The sequence below is a fragment of the Sus scrofa genome, chromosome 18 (assembly GCF_054392235.1).
Source record: "Sus scrofa isolate SSC_HxYL_T2T_F1_AM1 chromosome 18, Sscrofa_HxYL_maternal_Yorkshire_Landrace_v2.0, whole genome shotgun sequence".
Taxonomy (NCBI): Eukaryota; Metazoa; Chordata; class Mammalia; order Artiodactyla; family Suidae; genus Sus; species Sus scrofa.
In genome coordinates, this window is record NC_139400.1 from 30805478 (window position 1) to 30828227 (window position 22750).

The 22750-nt window shown below is 34.0% G+C and overlaps 1 long non-coding RNA gene across 5 annotated transcripts in view; it reads left to right on the top strand.

Annotated features, from left to right (window-relative positions):
- Positions 1 to 22750, top strand: part of LOC106506787 (uncharacterized) — a 93920-nt gene that overhangs the window by 5400 nt on the left and 65770 nt on the right. The window contains exons 2-4 of one of the 5 annotated variants that reach the window (XR_001302346.3): positions 9069 to 9150; positions 18074 to 18133; positions 19310 to 19561. This is a non-coding gene — a long non-coding RNA (uncharacterized LOC106506787). Of the gene's footprint in view, positions 1 to 2126; positions 2211 to 9068; positions 9151 to 14429; positions 14814 to 18073; positions 18134 to 19309; positions 19562 to 22750 lie in introns of those variants that run through there. The other 4 variants (XR_014834015.1, XR_001302345.3, XR_014834014.1 and 1 more) reach the window with 4 other exon arrangements.

The window sequence follows — 22750 nt, forward strand, 5'->3', positions numbered from 1 at the left end:
TTTATAATTTTTTCACAATATTAACTTAAATGTCATAAATGTGACCCATGAAAACAACAGCTCTTTGGGGTCTTCAATCATATTTTGTTTTTTTCACCTTTATTAAGATATAATTTACAAAACTCAAATTTATAAAATTTGGCTATATAATTTGATAATTTTGCCAAATGTGTACTACTGTACTATCACCACAATCATGCCACAGAACACTTTCATCACCCCCAGAAGTTTCCTCATCACTTTGCAGTCATGTCTTCTGCCATCCACCCTAGCAAACATAGTCTGCTCTGTAACATTATAGAGTTATGTCAACATGTTAACATGCATTTCCTAGAACTTTATATAAATGGAATTTTATAGCCTGTGGTCTTTGCATCTGGCTCCTTTCACTTAAAATGTTTTTGAAATTCATGCATGTTGCTGCATCTATCTGTAGTTTATTCTTTTTCTTGCTGGAAAATGTTCTATTGTTTAGATATAACATAATACACATACCAGATGACGAACATTTCTGTTCTTTCTTGTTTTTTGGCTCTTAAGACTATTGTTTCTATAAGCATTCATGTGCACGTCCTTGTGTGAAAATATACTAACTGTATAGTACATGGGCTTTTGAGGTCAGCTTCTTTCACTTACCATGGGTACCTCTGATATTCAGTGATGCTACTGGTACATTAGTGCATTGATGAGTGGTATTCCATCATTGAATGTTTACTGATATGCTTATTTACTCCTATTTTGAGTTATTATGCTATGAACATTCACATAATGTTTTGTGTAAAGAAATTTTTCTTCTCACTTGGGCAAAGGTCTAGGAATGCAATTTCTGGGTCAGATAATAAGTGTATGATTAACTTCACAAGAGACTGAGAAACTGTTACTCAAAGTGACTATACCACTTTATCTTTCCATCAATGATGTATGTGAGTTCCACTTCCTATGCATCTGTACTAGTGCATGGTATAGTCACCTTATTTTTAAAGACATTCTAAATGATGTGTGGTAGTATCTTGTAAATTTAATTAGTTAGAGTAAAATTTTAATTGGCTTCCTGAAAGAGTCTGCGAATGGCCCACATACGGAAATCTTACATTGAAATTTTTCATTTTAGTTTTGGAAAATCTGATTAAATGCCATGTTAATCAGTAATCAAATAATATGATAAAGTTTATACTCCATCTCTCTTTTCCTTCTCCATTGCCATGGGTGTGTCGTACATAAAATGGTATAAAGTAGACGAAAAAGAGTAGGGTTTTCATTGTAAACAACTTATATAATTGGATTTTGAATATTTGGGCAATTGTTAAATAGGTTGTAGATTTTCTTTATATACTTGACACATGTAAATATAACTTATTCAAGTAAGTATTCTTCTCTGATAATGAGGGAACAGACTAAGTGAACAGATCTTAAAATAGAGTTCATAGGGAGAAAAAGAACACTCATAAAAAGTTTCCCTTTTATGAACTTTAAAAAAGAACATTTTTATTTACATTAAAATCTACTAAGTTCCACTATATGGGGATGAATTTATGGTTGTGTTAAAGGCTTGTATACCTTACGAGATATCTTAATGAAAGCCTAGGTGATTATAAATCCCCCAGAAGAGAATACCCTTTGAAAATTATGGAGAATTTCTCTAGAATCCACGGAGAAAAGTGTTATAGAAAATGCACTACAAATGCTATCAGCCACCAATTGAATTTTTAGTCTTGCATTGGTTTTGAAGAGATTATACATCAATAATGTAAGGACAGCCCTCATCACTATGCTTAAGTAATACATTTAAAGAATAAATGTATGTAAATTATATTCTAGTTGACCATTTTTTGAATATTTATGTATGCAGTGGCATACAAAGTTACCAGAATAAAACAGAGATGGAAAGTCAGATTCTTAATAAATGCTTATTTTATATTTCAATTCAGTAAGAAAATTAATACCAAAACAATTTTATCAAAATTTAGTAAAAAACAAAATGACCACCCAGCCATAACAAAAAACTGCATAGGTGATTTTAGACTATGTGTCATGACTTTTGTTTCTAGAAAGTGCCAAGGTATGTATCTATGTATTTATGGGTAGTTTTGAGTTGATGGCTTGATTTTCATAATTTTCACACTCAGCTCTGTTTCAATGCAACTGTGAAGAGGATGGCAGATGGGAGGTGGCTGCCCTTGTGTAACCCAAGGACGTGTACTGGGCGGCAGGTACTCTGACTTGCTTTTGGACTTAAGACTTTTGTCAAATTGTGTGATCATCTCATCTCCCTGCACCCCGGTTTCTTTCGTAATCATGCAGAGAGAATGGATGATGTCTGTGCTTCTCTGATATTAATTATCCACACATCACCTTCAAGATTTTCATCGTATCTATGTGCCATTTTTCCTATTATTTAATGAATACTTTTTGTCAATTTAGTTTCTAAAACTTACGGTCTAACTTCATCCACATCATAAATAGTAGTGGCTATGAAATCATGAATATGAAATTTGACATATTTTTTTCTAATTTGCGTTAAAATAAACATTTTTTGCTTATAGAAAACGTGTTTGCCAATGAACAAACTAAAATAATCTCCAATATCAGTAGTATGACAGCACGAAATTTGTTTCCAACGATATCTTACCAAATTATGGTAAAATCTAATTGATATAAGATATTCAAGATATAATTACACAGTAAATTATTTCAAGGATTAAGCTATTTTTATGTGCTCTAAATGAGTCAAAATAGAAAACTGAAGTTCACAGAAGTTTTTCATCTTTTATGAAATTACATGTGTGTAATAAAACTTATAACAAGTTTTTCACAGCCTGAAAAGATATGTAGGTGAGTAAAAGACGATTTTCCAAACTGAAAGATGATTTTATAGGGTAACATTATGTTGGTATTTGATTTTATTAAGGTGAAACATCTTTGACATATTTCAGGGAATCCAGTTTTGTTGAATTTTATTAATTAAAGACGTTCCATGCATTATGCATATTCAAAATTATTATTATGTGTATTCAAATTTTTAATATAGCATACATATTTCTAAATAAGATCATGAGCATTTTTACTTACCACCTAACTTTAATTATTTTTGTTCAGAATGCCAGATTCTTTTGTACAGCTCATATTTTAACGAGAACTTCAAACTTTGCGAAATCTTAGGCAATCATTTTTTTCCAAATTGCCACATAAAAGCTAGAACTGTCAAGGGGAGAAAAGATCATGAAAAACTTTCAAACATCCCTGGGAAGACCTTTTTTTAGTGCCTTAATAAATAGTTGAGTATAACATAGTAGCCTTCAAATTTTACTTAGCACCACACTTCTAGTGCCATAGCTCCATTTGACCCTATAAAAATGCTGTTAATGGCTCTGTTTACTAGAATTTATTGCTACCAAGATGGAAAGCCACAATGCTATGAAACTAGTAATGTAGCAATATGCAACCTCAAGCCCTATAATGTGGCTATATTTTAAAATCATTAAAATGCAGATGAAGATTAAGCTGAAGACTGATTTTGTGATTGCTTTTAAGATATTGAGTAGTTCCTAAAATATATGTATGGGTGAGTGTGTATAAATAACTTGCATATTAGTGTCTTTTAAAAACTGCTCTGATGGGAAGGGTGTTTTCAGAAGCCTGACTTGTATTTTTAAAATACTCCGTGATTCATCAAGTAATCAGATAAATTTCTAGTTTTCACTATTGTGATTATAAATACGGTCTTCTACATTTTTCCACTAATTTTCAGGTGTTACTTGTATGAGATATTTTAAATGTTTTGAACTGAGAACTATTTCCTTTATAACTTTTTGCATAAATCATGTATATGCTCCAGATTATTGTGGGGCTTTTCAAATCAGCACCTACTATTGTTCTCTTAAACTTCTTTAATGGTGTATATTCATATGCACATTCATTAACGCATGTATTCTATGTATTTAGTATCTTTGATAGATAAAATTTTTGATTTGTATTAACCAATTTTATTAAGATATGAATTAAAATGTCTTTATATCTATGAATATAGTCATTATCCAAGGAAAAGTAAAGGCATAATCTAGCTTACAGAAATACAAATCTGTTGAATCATACTAACATCTAAAATTTGCAGAAGGGAATTCATTTTTCAGGATAACTATTTCATACACACTTCACACTTGATAGCCACCTTCTATCTGTTTAAAAATGTTGAGATTTTATCTACTTTCTTCTGCTTCCTGCCTTCACTTAGCTCACTGCACATTAGTAGCACTAAATGGACAAAAGAGGGCCCTTCACAGACCACTTAGCTCACCTCTACTGCTCTATGCCCACTGATCCATATAGGCTGTATTTTTACAAAATGTTACGGAGGCGTTTTATTACTTGATTTTCTTTACACTAGTTAGAATTGATGATACCATTCTGGGGACATCTTGACATTATATTTCTTGGTTCACTCTAAATTGTCTCAACCACACCCATGGTTTCAACTACTATCTATATTAACCAAGGGCTTTCAACAATAAATGTTCCTTTCTGACAGTGCTTAAGCTACAGCTTCTATTCTGAAGTTCTTCTTTGGAACACCTTAAACTAGCATTTTCTAAATCCACGACCTTCTCTCCTCAGCCTAATCTATTTCTGCTCCCATGCTCCCTTTGTGGGTTATTGGTATCCTGCTGCCCTTGAACCCTTTCTCTTTTCTGAACTAATGCAAAAGTCTTGCAGCTGCCTTCTCTGGTTTATCTTGAATCATTTAACTCCTTACACCCATACTTCAATTAGAATTTAATCTATCTAAAACACAAATCTTAACCTACTGTTTACTATCTTAGGAAAATCACTACATTCTCAAACTTCTATGGATAAAAGGTGAACTCCATGAAAATGCGAACAAGTTTCCATCTTGGGTGGGTAGAGGGGCAATCCCGCATGCTCCTTTCCCCTGCTTCTCTTATAGCTCCTTTCTGCTTCTGGCTAGTCTCAGTCATTGGGAGACACTGGTGGGGAGGTAGGGGCAAGAACTAGAGCAAAGTTGGAACAAGGAGAGAAGCCAGAAGAGAAATACCTCCCCCTCTGTCTTTAAAAATGGCTGTAATTCTTTGTGGTGCCAGCTACCAATGGGATAGCCCTGACTCAGCTGTGGCATGGTCTTTCTTTTCTTTCTAGGACCTCATACACTAGAAGTGGTGACAATTTCTTGCAATGGTTGATCTCTAAACTATCTCCTGTTCATTTTCTGTCCCCTCTGTTCCTCAATCACCTTTTGAATGAATTTGTTATTCCTCTATTTAGCTAAGTGGAATGAATGCTTGTTTGCTAAATGAAAGTTGTTTGATACAACCTTTGGGCATCTTTCAAACTTATCTCAGTGGTTAACAATGAGATGGAGTCTTGGGAGCCAGGCATGTCTCATCTTTGTAGTCATTAGTAATCTTGGACAAATCCTTTACAGTTTTCTGAGTCTCTTTTTCCTCATCTCGACATCTGGGTACTATAATATCTACCTCACAGAATGAGGTTTAGAATAGAATTCAATAATTTGAGAATATGATTTTGACTTGGTATCTGGCAACTGGCAAACACTCACTATTTCTTCTTGAAGGCAAAAATGGAATCAGTGATATTTAGCACTAAAGTCCTACTACCTAGCTGGATACACGTAACAAATACTCAGTAAATATTTGTTCAATGAATCATCAACAACTATTTTTATTTATTTTTTTATTATTTTTTAATGGCTGCATCTGCAGCATATGCAAATTCCTAGGCCAGGGATTGAACCTCAGCCACAACACTGGATGCTTTAACCCATTATGCCAGGCTGGGGATCAAAAACCTGCACCTCTGCAGTGACCTGAGTTACTGTAGTCAGATTCTTAACCCACTGCACCACAGCGGGAACTCCCAGTCAACCACTATTTTTAAAAGATGCCTCTGTCCCTCCATTCTCAATGCGAGGACTTTGTCTTAGGCCATCATGTCTCATACCGGAATGCCTGCAATAACTTCTCTACTGTTTTTTCCTGCTTGCCATCTTCAAGTCCCCTTGCATCAGAGTAAACTTCCAAATTGACAGGTACTATTTATATCTTTTAAATATTTTATTATAGCTTTCAAGATGAAGTGCTAAACTCCTTAGCATGACTTATTTTGCACTTTCACTTCTGGATTCTGATTATAAAATGAGGCTTACGTCTTTACCACTTTCTTCCTTGCTTTATGTTTTACTTGAAATTTCCCATGTGAACTGTACATCTTTTTGCTATATTTTATTTATACTTGCTAATTTGTTCTTCCAATGACACTCTTCTTAACTTTGCTTCTACTCAACAACTCAGCAAGATAACTGACTTTCTGTAGACTTTCCTTGAATTCCTTCCATATAACCCCAACAATGTCGTTTCCTGAGTACATGCAAATCTCCCCTGGTTAATAGTATAGCCCTTTCATTTAGGTGATTAGCATATTGACAGGCATATAGAAGTGATGTGATAAATATTTGCTTGATAATAAATCAAGGGCTGAGACTGGGCTCTTACATAATGCCAAAAGATGCCTCTTTTTCTAGGTAAATCAGTCTATTAATCCAGCTCTCTGAAACGGGTTATTCAACCAAACCTTCTCCCTTTCTTAAAGAAACATATGAAATCTTTTGCTGAGATTCAAACAAACTGTTTTCTACCATATTTCTTTGATCTATCAATCTAGAAACCCTGGCAAAAAAGGTAATATACCTCTTGTTCCTTGTTCCCAGTGAATATATCCTTTGGTCTTCATGGATTTTACTGCTTTCAATGTGCTCACAACCTATCATTTTATGATTTTAAAATCTTAGTTTCAATTATACAAGATACTTTCTAGAGATCTGCTGTACAGCAGTGTGAAGAGTTAATAATACTGTATTGTGCACTTTAAATTTTTTCAAGAGAGGAGATCTTTTGGTAAGATTAAAAAAAATTAAAAACTCTAAAATTAGCACCAAATTTCATTAGCTTTTTCACCCCATCTTCCTGTAGAAGAAATTTTTCTCTGGCTCCATTCTTCAGAAAGTTTGTGATTTCTTAAGTGTAACTGATATTTCTTCATCTATATACCACAATTCCCTGGAGTCAATTTGTTTTGGCAGTGGAAGTTAAACTCATTTAGAGTAAGGAAGTGGTCTTGCAAAATTTCTTCCACTTTTTTGGATTTCAGTTATTTTTGATCAATGTTGATTAACACTTTAGTTCACAGTTCAAGTCCTTCAAAGAGAAGAATGATTCTAATTTTTCTGTTGTAGAAATGACGCATCTTGACTTCTTTTCATGACTGTGATACACACACACACACACACTCTCTCCCTCTCTCCCTCTCTCCTTCCCTCTCCCTCTTTACATGGTGAGACACCTTTCTCAAATATGGTCCCTCATTAATGGAATTCTAAAAATGACCAGAGGAGCAGAGTGCCAGTTTTCCCTTGATTTTCCTTCAGTTGTAAGGCACTGGTAAGAAGAGCTAACAGACTGCTGAGGTAAGAAATACAGATTAAGAATTTCAGAGCAAGATATTAATGACCTGAAATATGTAAGACATATTTTTTTTTTATGTGTATGTAGAAGAAGTGAATTTTACCTGTAGATACTTGGGGGTGTGTGTGTGTATGAATTGAATCCTAGAGTGACTGCATGCCTTAAAGAAAACATGTGAAGGGATTACAGAAAAATAAACATTGCTATAGGCCTATTTACTCTGGGTACTGCAAAATTTGGGGGCACTTCATAAATATTGACAACTGACTAGAGAGTGAATTTCTTTCAATGGCTTGGAAATGTAGTCCATAACATTTGATTTACTGAGCTATATAAAAGGGTAGATTCATTTAACTTTTTTTCATTATAGTTAATGTTTTGCTATTTTTAAATGATTTTTATTTTTTCCATTTTAGTTGGTTTACAGTGTTCCATCAATTTCTACTGTATGGCAAAGTGGCCCAGTCACACGTATATATACATTTTTTTCTAACATTATCCTCCATCATGTTCCATCACAAGTGACTAGACATAATTCCCTGTGCTATACAGCAGTGTTTTGTTATTTTTATGTTTAAGCACCACAAAGTTGCTATGAGTTATTCCAGGGTAAAATAGCCACCTCTAATTTTTACTAAAGATAAATAAAATCACAAAGTTAATTTTTAAAAATATGTTTTGATGAGTTAACTTTTAGGTAATATAAAAGTGAATAATTTCCTATTTTTTTTTTTTTGCAAATGGAAAATTTACATATGCTTAAATTGCAGTAATCAATGAAATCAATGTGTTTGCTTTAATGTCATATGTGTACCTCATGGTTGTGTCATATTTAAGTTGGCAACTTTATTCTATGTTATTAAGGCAGTGTTATAGTTAAAAAGTACTATCTGAGATCCATGGACCAGTACTTTTAAGTTGACTTCGAATTGTATAGCATCTAGAATATGGGGATCATTAAATTTAGAAAATTACTAACCTCTTTATATGAGTAATAAATAATGGAAGACATTTTATGTGATCTAACAACTCTCATACTAAGACATATACAATAATTACTAAGATATTCTTTTAATTTTTAATATTCAGATAGATTATAAATCCATGCTTTATTTATTTTTGTGATTATTTTAAACAATGTTTATTTAATATAGAAAATCTGGAAAAAGTATTTAAAAATAAAGTCACCAGTAATCCTACCTCTTAAAAACAATTGATTTACTAGTTTAAAATGTTTAAAATACACACATGTACACAGATATTATTTATATTCGTAAAATTTTTTTAGTGACTTGACATTTCAAGTTTTTATATAGATGTGTGTTTTCTTAATAATTTATTGCGTAAAAATTAGGTACCTTTACATAACACTAGCTCCAAAGGATTTCAAAAGTCATAATTTATAGAGGTTTCCACAGTCAAATGTTTTTTATTGCTCTGGGGAAAAATACAAGTTATCACTGAAAAATTTCTCAGAGGATTTAATATGCTACTATGCATTGTGAATTTCCAAAGGAGACATAATACAGTGTTCTCCCCACTTACTTTATCATGAAGCCTGCTCTTTTTCCCCAGGAGCATCTGATGTGACTACAGTCCCTATAAACACAGTTTGGAAAATTGCGATGCAGGCCTCTGGCAAGATCTTCAAGGACAGGTTAGATTCTGAGAATGAATTATTTAAATAATTGAATTAAGTGTTGGTGTGTTGTTCAGGCATTCTGAAATATAGTTTATCTTTCCTGGATAGACCAATATTTTGACTTGTGATTGTAGATTTGGCTTTGGTATAAGTTTAGTCACATCTTACCCACTAGTATTAACCCAGTATCGTTCCTTACATGTATTAGGAAAAAGAATAAATGTAGGCTGATTATGTAAATATATAGTAATGTTTATGATGATAAGAATAATAATTATGGTATAAGCAGGAGGATGAGGTTATCTTTCATTTAGTTCATAAATACTGCAGTAGGAATCTTACATATATGTCATTTAGTCTTCTAAATCACTAACTCCTTGGTGTAGGTATAGTTTCCCAATGTACATATACAAAAACCAAACACCAATATGCTTAAGTGGCTCAAAGTTACATGGACAGTAGCAAGACTTCATGTATAATATCACTGATTCTATAATTTATCAGTATTTTTAGCTGCTATTTAATCATTATGCAAAGTATGAATAAATAGAAGAAACATATGCATAGAGGTTTTCCGCTAGCTGAAAGTAGAGAGTTCCCATAAATCCTTTTTGTAAACTGAATGGCTTCACTTAAAGAGAAGAAGCAATTCGCTTGGTATACATGGTAATAAAGATGTAGAGAGGTAACTGAGATAAAGCACAGACCCTCACAGATAGAGTCCAAAACTATGGTGGCTTGATGCTGAGATGCTGAAGTGTAGTTCCTGGGGAAGGAACTTTGCGGGGCCATTCTCTCTGCTTGGTTGCATGCTGCCCCTATAAGGCATCCTGCAAAAACAAACACTAAATACTATTTTTTTTTTTTTTTGTAAAGGCAAAAATACTCTGGGTTTCTTTTAATTAGCAAAAGCAGTTACTAATATAGGTCTTTCATAAAAGCAAAGTAATAAAATGAGCATACCTGTAGTCTTAAGCGATTTAGAATGATGGATTCATGCAAAAATGCTAAATTGGATTGAGTTCACAAACCTCATTAATGAAAATGGAGACTAAGTCCTAGAAAATTCAAATGACTGAATTGCTCAAATTCTGGTCACTATCTTCAAAACAATCATTCGCATATTTTCCTGTAACCCCTCTTCAGAAGGTGAGTGACTTTAAAACATACCTTGTGTCAGGAATTGTGCATGTGTAACACTCACATGTGTCACGTGTTTTGAAAAAGCCAAACCCCAAGAAGAAAGTTTGTTACAGGCTCTGTATACTACGGTGGAGGGTGGTTTGTGAGGATTAGAATGAAAGCGAAAGGCACTTCCCCTGGTCTGCTGAGAGAAATGTAATAAAACATTTTATTACACTTCTGAGAAATTAGACAGTAGGAAGTCAGTTGTATTAGTTGCATGATATATCTCAAGTGATTGAATCTTAAGCACTGGGGTTTCCTGCCTCATTAAACATTCCTTTATCTGGCTGAAGTGTAGGAAGCACACTGCCATAGGATATCAAGGGACCATTGTGGTCTGACATGCTAGAGACATCAGTGGGGCAAATCTGACTCACGTCAGCAGTGATTATTAATGGTGTGTCACGAATCTTTAGTAGGTCATATGCATTGCATTTGGGGATTGTATGCAGAATCCTTTTAAATTGAATTCAAAAAAATTAAGTAAATTAGTAGTCTAACAGCTCTGATGAGATAAATATTTCATCAAAATTTATTTTACTTTTTGTTCAAAAGTTTGGAAAATACTGCATTTCTTCACTCTTTTCTGGGATCATGTTATCCTCATAATTGAAGAGAACGCTAAAAAGTGGAAGAGGGAATCTCATTCCACCTGAATGGAATGGGACTAGGAGTTAGATTATTTTGTAAATGTGTATTTATGGGCTAAGATTCATATCACTTACTGTAGCCATTTTTATGTGAATTGAAACAATAAGCAGTTCATTATTTCTAGCATCACTGGCTTATTTGTTCCAAGATTAATTTAAAGACACAATATGGGTATAATTTTTGTCCCAATATCCTGTGCATGCCAGACAGAATTATGATTGGGAATTAGCAGTGCTTATTTTTATTTAGACTCATTTTCATTGGATTTTTCTTAACATTGTTTTCTATTAGAACTCTTTCAGTTCTGTTAGAGTGCTCCATTTTTTAATTAAGTAATTTATCTGGTATAAACACTCTTAAAATTAAATACTTCATCCCCTCAAGTATTTTTTAGGTAATGTAAGAAATAAAGATATTTTGAATTACATAAATTTTATCATTTCATACAGGCATTAATATACTAAAAGTGGTATGCTAATCTAAACTATTGATATCACAAATATACATGTTTTCCCTTCTTTCCAAAATGCTATAATTTGGGGGGAGTAATTATTTATTCACATGTTATATTTTTCTAACCTTTATACAATCTCCAGAGTATGCAGTAATATTTCTTCAGAATGCTATCTTTGATTAAAAACAAACTTAGAGATAATTCTCTACCTATAGAAAATGGCATACCTTATCTATGTTTAAATAAAATTAGCATAAAGAAAAAAAATCAGTGCTAACCATCCCCCAGGTGCTGAATGTGTTAGCAAAAAAGTGCAAGGACAAGGGGCTACTGTGCTTTTCTTTTTAAAAATTTTAAAACTATAGACCACGAAGATGTGTATAGTATAGTAATTTACACTTTAAAATACTACCGGAAGCTATAAATATCAATTATATGCTATCATAAAGTGACAGGCATCCCATAGGCATCCATTTATTAGTTACTGTTACAGATTAGTAGATACTTTAGAATCAGGTAACAAGTTCAAATTCCAACCAGCTACTTAATGGCTCTGTAATGCTCACAATTTTTTTTTTTTTTTAATCTTTCTGGGCCCAAGATTCCTCTTCATTATAATAAGAACTTTCCTTCTAAGGTTGTGATGAAAATTAAATACAGGTAAAATGCTTAGAAGTTTACTTGGTAAATAGTAAAATTCTATTTTAGTTACTAGAATTCGAAGATGATTACTTTCCTCCTAGGGTATAGCTTGATTTTTGTCTTTCCTCCCTCCCTTTTCTCTAACTTCTTTCCTGCTTGGTTTCCCTCTCTCTTCATCTTTTATCTATAATGACATATTGTAGTTTGATTTTCTTAAGATTGCTTATAAAGCTTATGCACATTCTTTAAAAAACCCTCTTCCCAATAAAAATTTTTACATGATTTTCATTTTTAGTAAATTTTAATTATAGATTAACTTAATTCATTCAGTTTCTCCTCCTCATTGTCCCACTGTTGGACATTAGCTTTCCCTTTTACTTTTTAATTACTCTAAATAATGCTTCAGTAAGTGTCCCTGTATATACATCATCAGTAATTGTGTAGCATATTCCTGATGTGGAATTACCATTTCAAATGTAATTTGAACTTGGAGTTTTTCAATGTAAAATACCAAATTGTCTTCCTGGAGTGTTACTGATTTGCACATCTGCTGAAAGTGTACATATATCCTACTCCTAGTCAAACATTGTAACACTGGTGAGAAACTGAATATACAATCAGACAATGGCCAAACCATACTTAAAAACAGAACTTAGACCCACAATCTGCAGGCATCATCCTAGGAAGCCAATCTACTATCAAGTCAAACAAGTAGAAAGTAAAACCTCTGTCTCTGAAAACCAGTTTAAGAAGCCAAACAATTGCCCTGTAACAACTGGCCCAAATGACCAGGACTTAACCAATATCTGACAGCTTCTCTAACTTTTGTCCCTGCTTCCAATTTAGGGCCAACCAGAGAAAGCCAAATACGCACTCTTGACCAACCACAGAGGAAGACCCACATCTAGTTAGCCTGCCAACAGCTTCCCCATGCTAACAGTCTCTGAATATTGACTTCAATATCTGAAGTCATCCCTTTTTCCACTATAAAGCTTTCCAGCTCTTCTGCCTGCCTTTGAGTCTCTGCCAAATTCAAGTGACAGTGGCTGACTCCCTTCCTCCTTCCCTCTTTCTTTTTCCTTCCTCCCTCTTCTCTTTTTCTCTCTTTCTTTCTCCCCTTCCTTTTTTTTTTTTTCCAATGAATTACACAGTATACTTAAACCATATCGAAGAACAGTAAACTGCTTGAGGATATGAGTAGTTTGAAGGAGACAAAACAAAAAGCCACACTTCTGGCAATCCTAAGAGCCTCCTTAATTGAATTTCTGTTGGGTTGTTTTGCCCATACTAAAAACCATTTTTAAAAAAGCTAAAAAATAAAAATCTAAAGTACATATAAAGCCACATTTTTGAATACCTCTCTATTGTCTAATAGTTTAACACCATAGTCCTTTTTTTTTTTGGTGTAGATTTAGAGGTTTCTCTGAATCAATTTTTTATTAACCAGTTTCACAGGTGTTTCTATAATTACTAAAGTCATATATTTTCTTTGTAAAATGCCCATAGTTTACTTAAAGGCATTAAAAAAAACCTTGTAATTCTCTCATGTTTATTTCCACACTGGGTATAATTACTTTCATGTTTATTCTCTAAACAAAACAATACAATGGCATTTATTTGGTTTGTGACATTTTTAATTTGAGTGAATGAGTATTTTTCATGCAATTATACCCTTTTCTATTTAATATTTACTGTTTCCTCACTGATTTTTATTTCAATTGCATTAAATTAATATATTATAAATGCAACCTATATTTGGAACTATTTTTTAACTGATACAAAGGAGGGCTATTTTTATTTTGCTTATTTATTTTGCTTATTTGTTTTTATTACATGTGATATTTTTAATAATATTCTTGAGATTCCTGGGCATAAAATTCTATCACTTGCAAATAGTTGTGTTGATCATCTTTTAGGATACATTGGTTTCTTATATTTATTCTTGTTATATTATTGTCTAGGTCTTCCAGGAAAAATATTTTAAAAGTTGTGCTAGCAGCATTCTTATCTTGTCTCTCAACTAACAGATATACTTTCAGGAAATCACCAGTAACTTTTGTGACATTTATCTACAGTTGTGTTGAGATTCATGCTGATAAAGTACCCTTCTCTTCCTAGTTTATTAAGAGCTATTATCAGAAATTATGTGTTTATCAACTATTTTGGTATCTCTGGATAGAAGCAATTTGTCCTTTGACCTATTGAAGTGGTAAAATATAATAATGGATTTCTTAATTTAAACATCCTTTGGGTCTTAAACCCTATCCAGTCATTATCTGATTAATGTGGTGCTAAGTGTAGAGCCTTGGAATTTTAGTATTTCTCATCCAAATCTAGTGTTTCTTTGTTTCCATTTCAACAGGAATTATATAATTTCAAGGAAAAGAGACAACACTTGGGCAAAGTTTCACAGAAGTTGTGGCTGTTCGATGAAATGATGGATATTCACAGAAAAAGGGGGGAATCCTAAAAAATCCTAAAAAAAAAAATAGGGCTAAAAAAATAGGAAAGGATATAAGCAAAGACAAAACTCTGTTTTATATGTTCCACGAGCAATGGTTAGACCTTTCAAAGAGGTCTAATCAAGGAGGAAAATGATGTGAGATACAACTGAAAGAAGAGATTGATATCGTACCGAGTAGGGGGTTAAATACTGAGGCGTCTGCCTTTTATACAGTAAGTGGTTTCTGAGCTAAGGATTGATAGACAAAATGATACTTGAGGACTAGAACTCCTGTGACTGTGTATGGGCTGAACTGTAAGAACATCATTTAAAGACAGTAGATTAAAAGAAAGTCATGGCAATCCTCTAAGGGTGATTTTTACATCTTTGCTGTGTATGGAAAAGCTAATTAAAAAGTTATCTATTTCTTGGAGTTTCTGTTGTGTCTCAGTAAGTTATGATCCCACTAGTATTCATGAGGATTTAGGTTCCATCCCTGGCCTTGCTCAGTGCCTTAAGGGTCCGGCGTTGCCCTGAGCTGTGACATAGGTCTCAGACACCACTTGGACCCTATGTTGCTGTGGCTGTGGTAGAGGCTGGCAGCTGCAGCTCCGATTTGACCCCTAGAATGGGAACTTCCCTATGCTGCAGGTGTGGCCCTAAAAAGAAAAAAAAAAAATTCGCTATTTCCTCAATGATACAGTTGTTTATAACTATAGTTTATGGATTTTGGCTAGTGATTTCCTAATTTACCTTTGAGTTCTTTCAAAACTCTTAGGTAAGATGTCAATTGCCCTGTCAATTTATATACATAAACAGATATTCCTAACAGGAACCTTTAATTTTTTTATTGGAATGTATGATGCCACAGAAATAATTTAACAGCTTATTTGCTAGAGAGAAAATGGGTGTTGTCAGTGTACTATATTTAAAGACATTTCATATGATGATACAGCCAGAATTTTCACTTTCTGGTAAAATTTTACAACTGAGATCTTTTGATAATGCTCCTTCATGCTAAATATCTAAATATGGGAAAATCAAACATGATTTTAGTTAACAGCTTGCGAATGTGTCTGTTGTATATTTTTTGTGAGCACAGTCTGAAGCCACTCATCAGAGAAGAATAGGCTTTAGGGCAATTGTCTTATCAAAGGCATAGTTTTCTTTGTGATTTTTCCCCTATCAGATATAGCTCCTTATTTTGAGAATAAAATGTATTAAATTAAATATTTCTTCACAGAGCTTGTATTGAACCTGTAGGCAACAGAGATCAGAATCCCTCCCTTACACTTAAGAATAAACAATCAAAACAGAAGAGAACACTTATGGTATGCTCAAAGAAAGAATATGTGAGCCACGCATTTTATATTAAGGAGTGCTTACAGAATGAAAGCTATGGTCAAAGAGTTTTGAACATGTAAGAACTCATGGGATATTATTCACATGAGTTCTTCTAAGAAAACAGTTAGATGATTAACTTCAAACAAGAAGTCAGTGAAGGAAATCTCAGCAAAAGGTCCAAATATATTTCCCTCCAAATCTAAAATAAAGTTACAGATAAGGGTAACTGAATATAATGTACATGTTATAAATCCAGCAAGTAGAGAAACAGCCTACGTAATAATAATGGGAGTTGGCCTATAGAGTCAGGAAAATAAGGTGGTCAGGAGAATAATCTAGCTGATTGTCCTAAACATGATAATTCACAAACCTCACTATAGAGGTATAATCACATTAACATTTAAAGGTAAAGAAGAAGAAAAATAATACTATTGATTCAACTAGATGTAAAAATAGGGAAAGGGAGGAAAGAGGCAAAATCCATAATAATTACTGCTGGAATAGGCAAGAAATAGATATTGTTTAAAAAGAAAGGGCTCAAATATATTACATTAAAATAGCCACTGAAACCAAAAATACAGAATTTCTTGTTATGATTTATGCAAAACCAAAATTTAAAAGGGAAACACAGCTTCAAGTGATAAGAAAATTGCCAATAATTTAAAGACATTTATGTGTTAAACTTGCCTGTTAAGAGAAAAATACTTTTCAAAGTTGATCACAAAGCAAAACCAATTCTCCATAGCATGTATACCGAAACCAAAGTGATTCTCAAACTGAAAAGGGAAAGGTGGAAAAAGGCAACAAATAAAACAACAACAATGACAATCTATAAGCATTATTTTTATCCCAAATACTCAAATGGTAAAAATAGTGTAGACACTATCACTCCTGCTTTTTCAGCTCTTGTAACATTTACAAGATTCAGAGTGATGTCTCACTTTTCAAGAGCCACAAGAGTTTGTTCAACATTACTCATTATTAGAGAATTGCAAATCAAAACCACTATGAGGTATCACCTTACACCAGCCAGAATGGCCATCATCCAAAAGTCTACAAACAATAAATGCTGGAGAGGGTGTGGAGAAAAAGGAATGCTATTACACTGTTGGTGGGATTGTAAATTGGTGCAACCACTGTGGAAAACAGTATGGTGATTCCTCAGAAAACTAAAAATAGAACTACCATTTGATCCCGCAATCCCACTCCTGGGCATCTATCCAGAGAAAACCATGACTCACAAAGACACGTGCACTCCAGTGTTCATTGCAGCACTATTTTCAGTAGCCAAGACATGGAAACAACCTAAATGTCCATCGACAGAGGAGTGGATCAAGAAGTGGTACATATACACAATGGAATATTACTCAGCCATTAAAAAGAACAAAATACCAGCATTTTGAGCAACATGGATGGACCTAGAAATTATCATGCTAAGTGATGTCAGCCATACAATGAGACACCAACATCTAATGCTTTCACTGACATGTGGAATCTGAAAAAAGGACAGACTGAACTTCTTTGCAGAAGAGATGCTGACTCACAGACATTGAAAAACTTATGGTCTCCAGAGGAGACAGTCTTGGGGGTGAGGGAATGTGCTTGGGCTGTGGGATGGAAATCCTGTGAAATCAGATTGCTATGATCATTATACAACTACAGATGTGATAAATTCATTTGAGTAATAATAAAAAAAACAGCCACAAGAGTTTAATAAATCTGCAGATTTATGTTATGACAGCTGATTCTTCAGCTCTTTCAAGGACTGAATAGGTCTTATGGAATGGCTTCCAAAATATATGCATATTGAAGAAAATTTAGAAAATACAGACATTTGGAAAGAATAACAGAATCATTCATTGTCACTCTATAAACAAATATTAATTTTAAAATATTCATAATAATTTTGGTAATTATAAAACATATATATACATAAAAGCTTATGTACATTTTATAGATTTAGCATACTGCCCCACTGTAAAATATTTAAGTTGTAATTTTTCCTCTTACAAATACTGTTGGAATAAAGAGGAGCCTACCTAAATGTACATCTTTGATTACATCTTTAGAATAAATTACTAGAAATAGGATTTGTATATCAAGGTGCATAGAGACTTTAAGGTCATCTTTTTTTGATGGAATAAGGTTACTAATTTCCACTGTCACACACAGCATATATTTGCATATGTTAATCTAATATTTTTTAACATTAATTTTAGATATTTGAGAAGAGATAATTCCAGAAATGGACGAAATGGGTGAAGGGGGTCAACTACAAGGTAATTAAACGTAATGGTGATCATTTTGAAGTATGTACAGATGTCAAATTACAATGCTGTACACCTGAAGCTTATGTAATGTTTAAAAAAGAGATAAGTTCATTTATTTTGAATTTTTAAATATATCTTATTTGTATTAGCTGCATTTTTTTCTTTACTAGTGAGAGTGAATATTTTCCAAAGTGTTAATTAGAATTGATTCTTATTATTCTTGGTAGTTAATTTCATAGAGTTGCTGCAAACACTGAAACAATTGCTCCTTAGGGGGAATACAGAATCAGGTTCCTGCCAGCCTGAGTTCAGAACGTTTTCATCAGCTGATCATTACATAATATTTGTAATGTATGCTTCTCCTTTTAAAACATATATTGTTGGTTTACTAACACTATATTTAAAATGGCCAACAGTACTGCAACTCATGAATGAAAGAAGCTTACTTAACACACATATATTTTTTCTGGATAAGGCACATGAAGTCCTTCTGCACTTAGGGACAGTAGGTAGCACATCAGCACTTGAGGGCCATTTTAAATAGTGGGATCACTGACAAAAAGCATTAAAATGTGAAAAATATTGTGGTGCTGAATAGACCATGGAAAGGACACTTTAAAAAAATGAGAGATGCAATAAGAAGGTCAGCTTATTTGACCTCAGCTAAGAATGTATGCATTTAGTCCCTCACATTTTTCACTGCTCTGTGCATTCTCTAAATGATGGCAAAAGTGTCACAAATGCTGATTTTACGGTTACAAACCATTTTTTAAAATTTTTGTCTTTTTAGGGCTGTACCCGAGACATATGGAGATTCCCAGGCTAGGGGGTTGAATCAGAGCTGTAGCCACTGGCCTATACCAGAGCTACAGCAACACCAGATCCGAGCCATGTCTGCAACCTACGCGACAGCTCACAGCAACACCAGATGCTTAACCCACTGAGCGAGGCTAGGAATCAAACCTGCATCCTCATGAATGCTAGTCAGATTCTCTTCCACTGAGCCACGATGGGAACTCCAAGGGTTACAAATAAATTTTCACAAGTAAATGAATTTGCAAACATGGAATTGACAAGTAATTAAGCATTAACTGGTTTTCATATATTTTTCTTCTTTTTCAAGTTAATTATTTATGGGTCTGACCGTGTTAAATTGGCAATACAGGCATCCCTCTTTATTTGCAGCAGATAACTACAGGAACAGGAGGAAACCAAAGCCCTCAAATGCTCAAGCCCCTTATGGTCAGTCAGCTGTCCCTGTCCTCAGGTCCCACATCCACTGACATGGAGGATGGACTGTACTGATATCATTCATTGATATAAGCTCTTGCCGATTAAAAAAAAGCTAATCTTTTGTTATATTTATTCAAAAATATTTTCCCCTCGCGTTTTCTTGGGCTTTCAGTAATTTCTCAGTGTTTCTTGATACCTAGCCATTATAACTTTCATGGACTATTATTCTACTCTTTTATCACTATTTCAGTTGCAGTTGTGTTTTAAAATTTCCTATCCACCTAAGAGTAAATAAATGGGCACTTACACGGTCTTCTAATTCATATGGTTTCTTTTTTTTTTGATTCTATAATTTATATGGATTTTGTCATTGTGAAGTATGAGACGTAAATCTATGTTTTTCCTTCTTTTAAAATAATTTAACCTATTGTCTCTGTGCCATTTACTGGGTAATACTTTTGACATATGGATTTATGAAGCTATAGTATCTTCTGTGCAATTGTTTCCTTTGGCTGCTATAGGAAATTACCACAAATTTAGTGGATTATTAACACACTACACTCTTATTATCTTACAATTCTGTGAATTAGGAGTCCAGTATAGGTCTCATTGGCCTAACATTAAAGTATCTGAAAGGGTATCAGGATTCTCTAGAGTTTTCTTGCCTTTTCCAGCTTCTAGAGGATGCCCACACTTCCTGATTCATGGCGCCTTTCTTCTATCCCCATGTCACATTGAGCTGACCCTCTGCCATTGATTCCCTTTCTCTCCACAACCAGGATAGTTTATGTGCTTTTAAGCACAGGATAGTTTATGTGCTTTTAAGGACTCATGTAATTAGATTAGATCCACCTGGATAATCCAGGATAATCTCCCCATCAATGTTCATAATTAATCACATTCAAAAAGTCTCTTCTGCAACACAAGGTAACATGATCATCTATTCTAGGTGAAGTACATAGACTTTTTTTTTTTTCAGGGGGGGTATTATTTTTCCTACTAAATTCTGATAAGTTTTTTTTGTTTTGTTTTTTGTTTTTTTTTTTTTGTTTTTGTTTTTTTTTTTTTTTGCACACCATGATCTATCATTGAGGCTTTCATTCTAAAATACTGGTCTGTTATGTCTACTGCTATAACATCATGCTAGATTTTGTTGGTTTAATTTGTGGCAGAACTTAGTGTATCCTCAAACCCTTACGTTGTTATCACATATTTATTTTAGAAACTGCTTTACAATTAAGTTCAAGAAATATTCTTCATGGAGTTCCCGTCGTGGCGCAGTGGTTAACGAATCCGACTAGGAACCATGAGGTTGCGGGTTTGGTCCCTGCCCTTGCTCAGTGGGTTAACGATCCGGCGTTGCCGTGAGCTGTGGTGTGGGTTGCAGACGCGGCTCGGATCCCGCGTTGCTGTGGCTCTGGCGTGGGCCGGCGGCCGGCGGCTACAGCTCCGATTCGACCCCTAGCCTGGGAACCTCCATATGCCGCGGGAGCGGCCCAAAGAAATAGCAAAAAAAAAAAAAAAAAAAAAAAAAAAAAAAAAAAAAAAAGAAATATTCTTCAGATAATTAATTTGAGTTGCATACATCCTATAAATTAGTACAAGGGAAACTAACACATCTCCATTCAATCTTTTTTTTTTTTTTGATATTTCTTTGGGCCGCTTCAGTGGCATATGGAGGTTCCCAGGCTAGGGGTCAAATTGGAGCTGTAGCCCCCGGCCTACGCCAGAGCCACAGCAACGCGGGATCTGAGCCGCGTCTGCAACCTACACCACAGCTCATGGCAACGCCGGATCGTTAACCCACTGAGCAAGGGCAGGGACCGAACCCGCAACCTCATGGTTCCTAGTCGGATTCATTAACCACTTTGCCACCACGGGAACTCCTCCATTCAATCTTTATAAAAATGCTATAAAATTTAAAAATTTCCATCAAATATGTTCCAAATATTTCTTGCTGAGCTTATTCCTACTTATTTATGGTTACTGATGTTACTGTTACATATGGGAATACTGTTCTATTATCCAGTCTCCTAGATAACATAAGAAAAGGTTGATTTTTGAATGTTTGCTTTTTCTCCTGCTAATTCTTTGAATTACCTCATTAGTTCTAATAGCTTCTAGTTAATCTATTAAGTTGCCAAACATTTGTTCATAATGCTAACTATTGATGTTGACATGTCATATACAAACGATAATAATTAGCTTTTTCAAACTGTAGATAGTTAGATGACTTTAGTTGTTATGCGTGGCTTTATATATTTACATCCTAAACCTGTCATGTATACATATCAAAAAATCTATGTAAATAAATATGATATAAGAACTTCTAACCGAAAATGGCAAGGTGAATATAAAGGTTTGAGGATACACTTGAGGCTACTTTCATATTTTTAGCATTCTAAGATATACTGTAAAACTAAATGGCAAGAAGCTTAATAAATGATACAATTACTGTCAGGTATAAATGCCTATAAATGCCTACCTGATGATTTTTCTCTGTCAATGTCCTCCAGTTGAACAGGTATTATCTATTAATCACTGCATTAAGGGAGCACACACTCCTTGGGGAACCATTGGATGTCTTAGTAAGAGAGTATTAAAGAGGCATTACTGTAGGATTTGGTCCTGTGTTGGTCTTTTTCGGGGAGGGTATAAGGAAGTGGAGTTTTGCTCTGAACTGGATGATGTCAGGAAGCAGGGGTAATTCCATGATTGATTATTTTAACAAATCTTTTTGAGAAGGAGGAAAGAATAGAGTGAGACTAAAGCTGTAATTAATAAAGAAGCAGAAGTCATTCACATTTCCCAAAATGGGAGATAGTGTTCTTTTTTGGTCATATGAACACTGCTTATGTTTGTTTTTTGTTTGTTTGTTTCTCTATTTAGATGTGCTTTCTGAGGGGTTTTGCTTTTTTTGCCTAATCCCATGAGCATGGAGTGGCCTTGTCTGATGTTGATGTTTTATAAAGTTGTTTATGCTCATTAGAAGTTCATGAAAGTCTGTCTCTGAGTGTTAAGTCCGCTTCCAGATGTTAGAGGCTACTTTTTTCTCATCACTATATAGGCCAGACATAGCATTACCTATCCCAGAGTGTTTGGGGTTAATTATGTCTGAGAGTATTTCACTGTTATTTTTCTTGTGTTTAAATTTATCCATTTTAATTTATGTTACTCTGCATTATAGTTAGAGTAAATGTATCCCTGATATTTATTTTAACAATCATAGATTCAGTATGAATCAATTTTTTCTCTTGTATTCCACAAAGTGCAAGCATTTCTGAGTTCACTTTTGAAGTTCCTTCTCAGAATCTCTACTCTCTGTCCTTAAAGAAACCTCCCCATTTCCCAGCTGTGGGAATTTTGGTGGATATAAATTCAGGAAATTTACTT